Source organism: Gobio gobio, assembly GCF_949357685.1.
Source record: "Gobio gobio genome assembly, chromosome: 8".
Taxonomy (NCBI): Eukaryota; Metazoa; Chordata; class Actinopteri; order Cypriniformes; family Gobionidae; genus Gobio; species Gobio gobio.
This window is the reverse complement of record NC_137114.1, coordinates 55081345-55086019: the sequence shown is the minus strand read 5'-3', so window position 1 is coordinate 55086019 and position 4675 is coordinate 55081345. Positions and strand designations below refer to the sequence as shown.

General features: G+C 36.3%; 1 long non-coding RNA gene across 1 annotated transcript; it reads left to right on the top strand.

Moving 5' to 3' along the window:
• Positions 1-843: 843 nt before the first annotated feature.
• Positions 844-3195, top strand: LOC307130049. The gene is made up of 4 exons (XR_013816998.1): positions 844-1501; positions 2543-2721; positions 2829-2916; positions 3148-3195. It is a non-coding gene; the product is annotated as an uncharacterized lncRNA (long non-coding RNA).
• The last annotated feature ends 1480 nt before the right edge of the window (positions 3196-4675 follow it).

Here is a 4675-nt window from a genome sequence, read left to right as displayed (position 1 = left end):
TTTACTCTCTGAGATCTGATATAAAACAAATAAAAGCAGCCTCTGAGTACAATCACCCTTATTTCGCTCTCTCTTCCATACAATTACAATGTCAAGAGCAAAAAATACAGAGAAAACATACCTGATGTAAAACAAATAAATGCAGCCTCTGAGTACAATCACCCTTATTTCGCTCTCTATAAAACAAATGTGACGTAGATTTAATTACCATGTGCTTTTCATCTCCACATATAGAGCAAAGACACAAATATAACTTAAATTGGGCAAAATGACAAAAATAACCACACAGGTAAGTAAAATAACATAATACACATAATTTGCAATGAAGATATAGAAATAAAAGCAACAATTAAAATAAAGATTAATAAGGATTAGCAGGACCCAAAAATAACTCACCTCTTCCATACAATTACAATGTCAAGAGGAAGAGGAGGGGACAAAACAAGAAATTAGGTGGGCTCATGGTGACATCACAGCAATTAAAGGGGAAACGCACTTAACTCACTTAGGCAATCACATCAGGTACATGTAAACGAACAATTTTGTGAGAATTATAACAATCAATACATATGTTTCAACAAAACACTTTCCGTACCTGTTACACATGCATATACTTTATCTAAAAGCATTGTTGTAAAATATTGTAGACATCGATCCGATCAAAATCCATGTGAAAACAGCTTATATTTAACAAAAGAAAATTACTTATATGGATAGTGCAACTATGACTCTTTAAGCCCCGCTCAGTTCTGTGGATGTGGTTCTGAAACTGGTGTTCTGCGGGGCTGCAGCTGGAAACTATTGACAGTATCCGCCCATCTCAGGAATGGACCGCTACCGCCTCCCGCTCCGAGTCTGCACGGGAAGACCGTTTGAGAAGTCGCGCTGCAGTGTTTGTGGTGTTTATCAAAGACTGTGTGTCCATTCGAGAAAAGTGAGTTCAATATTATTCCTTACATGTTTAAGATTGATTAGATATCTGTAGAAATAATCGAGTATTTTGTTCAGAAAACCACTCGAGAGAAATGATGGGTCATGAGTCATGGATACTCCCGTGTCCTTAGCAAAGTAAAATAATAGTTATTTATAATTTTTCATTTGTCAGAGGAGGGGATAAAGTCAGAGAGAACAAAAAATAAAATGGAGAAAAATATGGAGGCTCTAAGCGGAAAGGAAAGGTAAAGAATGGACAACAAAATGTCCCTTTTAATATGGGAATTAAAAAGAGCATTAGCTAAAACTTGAAAAACAAGCTATATCATGTTGAAACGTTTAAGTATAGAGAAAATAAGGAGAAGTTGTTAATGCTATTTAATAAAGTATGGGAAGAAGGGAAACTCCCCGAGAGCTGGAAGGAATTGGAGTAGTATGAAGCTGCAGACTCGGAGCCAGCTGCATCTACAGTCCCGCATTCTCAGACCCCTCGTTTTTTCGAGACAGCGCCTTCTATCAAATTGGATCGGGTAAACATCTTTGCAATGTGAAGGACTTAGGCCGAAACGTGAGTATCATCAATTTTATTTAACACATTTCTTTTTTAATCAAATTACTTTATAGCTCATCGACACCAAGCGGCAACCTCCCGCAGTTTCTCTTGAAGCGGAAGTGCCTCAAACTGCAATTCATTGACTGGACGCTAGGGACAGGATCCAGAAGGGAGCAGAATCTCATTGAGCCCCATGTTAAAATGGCCAACTTTAGAGCAGAATAAAACATGTTTAGAGCCTGGTACAAATTGTGCTTTTGGTCTATACGGCTCATTTTGCCCTTCATGACAACTGTGAGGGGGGTGAATTTTTTTATAACTCATTCGTTTACATTATATAAAGCCTTAAAATTCTGCATAATTAAGGGCGTGGCCACTTCGAGTGACAGGTGGATAGCCATTTATCTGCTGTCTGTTAGTCATCGCGTCAGCTTTGCGCTTCACGGCCAGCTTTGCGCTTCAGAACGGCTCATCAGAATCATATGGGTGACGTCACAGACACTACGTCCATATTTTTTTACAGTCTATGATCGACACCAACATGAATAGCTCATTTAATATTTGTAAAGATAGTTTTTCCCCGAAAATACTTTTTATAGCTTAGCTAGCCTTTAACCTTGGACTTTTTGTAGACAAGCCATTGTAAAATCCGATTAAAATTAAGGTAGACCAATTAAATACATTGAGTGTGTTAATATCAAAGAATTTCATCATTAATTATTTAATCAGATTTACAGTTTGACCTTTTTTTAAATTACCTTTTATATTAAAACTATAAATTGAATTAATGTCAAATGGAGTTTTTTTTTTACTTTATATAATTAATGTAGCCTACTTAAATGAGTAGCCTATACTTATAAAACTTACATATTAAAATTAATCCATGTTAATTAAACTGTGATATGAAGTTGTTGATATGAAGCATCCTGCAAATGGTGAAATAACTGTGTCTGAATATATAAATGTGTGTATATATATATATATTATGAATATAAATGTATATATTATGAATATGAAATAATGTATATAAAATAACACTTTTTGTTTGCCCCACAGGATGTTCTCAATGGGAAACCAAAGTGGTTCCCCCAAAGCCACGTGTGCCATAGTCTACATGGACAATAAGCAACAGCAGCCATTCTTTCTGAACCCCTCAAAGCTCTGCTGGATAAGTCTAAAACTCAACTGAACTTCACAGATGAAGTGGAGTTAATTTGTAGTTTTCTTTTCCTGAGGTGGGCCCAAACATGTTTGTCAATTGGATTGTTTCTATTATTGCCATATATGCAATGTTTTATATGTTAATTAATTAATTAATTAATTTATTTATTTATATGGACAGGCCATCATTCATGGCCTATGTGAGATGCAGGCATTGTCCTGGCAGGAGCTGAGGAGGTGTCCCTCCGTGGCCCTACTTATCACCCTAGGTATGCTTGTAATTGGAATTGCAAAAAATATATAATTTATTATTACACAATATTTTTGACAATGGCAGTTATTTAGTTGAGGAATTTGACAGAGCGATTGCCAAACGAATGAAAAAACAGTCACCAACCAGAAAGTAAAGTTATTATTTTACCGTATGCAATTGAAGACGAAAAGTAAAGTCACTAACAAAATTCTTTCTTACTTTTTTCTTTTCTTTGTCCTTTTTACAGCTACATGATGTTTAGGTGATCGTTAAATAAAGTACAGAATTGTTTATTATTGGTGTTTTGTCTATTCTTATTTGAGTTAAGCTTTGCATTGCATTCAAAATATCAAAAAACAGGGTTTGTAATGTTAGCATGGTATGTTAATTAGACCATTAGCATAGGTTGAACTGAAAGAAACATTGGAATTTGAAAAACATTGAGGCAATATAATAATCACACAATATTAATATTGATAATAAGATAGTTCAATCTGTACAATATTGTATCTCTTCCATCCGTAATTTTCTTTCGATTAGGCTAGCCTGCACCCACACTCAAACTACTGGGTAATTTGTTAGTCAGAGAACACAGTGTGTTTTTTGGCACATGCACTGAGCAGAGAACGCAAATATGTTATTTTGTTATTATTTTGTGTGAATTTATTTGAAAAACTTTAAAAGAAGCGAGACCGTTATATTGCGGATCCGGAGTCTGAGAATGCGGGACTCTGTGTGCAGGTGTTATACGATCTTCCGAACAGCAGGAGGCGCTGTCTCGAAAAACGAGGCGTCTGAGAATGCGGGACTGTAGATGCAGCTGGCTCCGAGTCTGCAGCTTCATAATGTTGGACTTTTTGGGCTGGCTTTAGCTACTTTCCTTGGAAAATAGTTGACAACGCTGAGTGAAAGCAGAGAATGGCTCTGGTGAAAGCAAGTTAGAGTTCTCCTGCTGCCATTTTAGCAGGAAAACACGAGTGCGACACGGGAAAAAACAGATCATCAACGTGTTTAACGTTTATCAGAGTTTAATCAGGAATGTCCGTGTATGTTTCTGATGTTAAAGCTGGAGGATTTGAGAAGCTGTATCTTGTAAAAGTGTGATCGAGGTGAGTGTTCATGTGTGTGACTTCCTCATATTAATATGAATCTCTGGAGGACATTTTGAGTGATTGTTTGATATGAAATCTTTAATGAAGGGTTTCTTTAGTGTTTGGTGATGTCTGTGGTTCTTCAGAGGTTTATCATCAGATGTGTTGTATTGGTCATTTCACGCGTTTGTTGGGTTTTGTCGGATCTGCGTCTTTTGGCGTTGGTCGGGTTTGTTTTCCAGGGCCGCTCAGACATTGGGCAGTGGCCAAACCAGCCGCTATAAGGGCTTGAGGATCATCTTAATGTAGAGATTAAATAACAAACCTTTTACACTCATCCCAGCAAACACAGCAACGTTGTTTTCACGTTGCGAAAAGGTCTCGATAACGTTTTTATCCTACGTGTTTAATACGACAGATGTCGGTTTTTTTTCACGTAATAAATACTTTCACAACGTTGCAGAAACATATTTATAACGTTTATATCACGTTACCACGTCTCTTCAACGTTGCAGAAACGTACTTACCACGTCCAAACTCTTCTTCACTTCACACATGTAATCAAAATGTTTTTTTACGGTTATCTTTAAAAAATGACTTTAATATAAAACAATATTATAACTACAGTAAGAGAAATAGATGAAGTGGTATTTATATATCTCTTTATAATTCGTCATAGGCTAG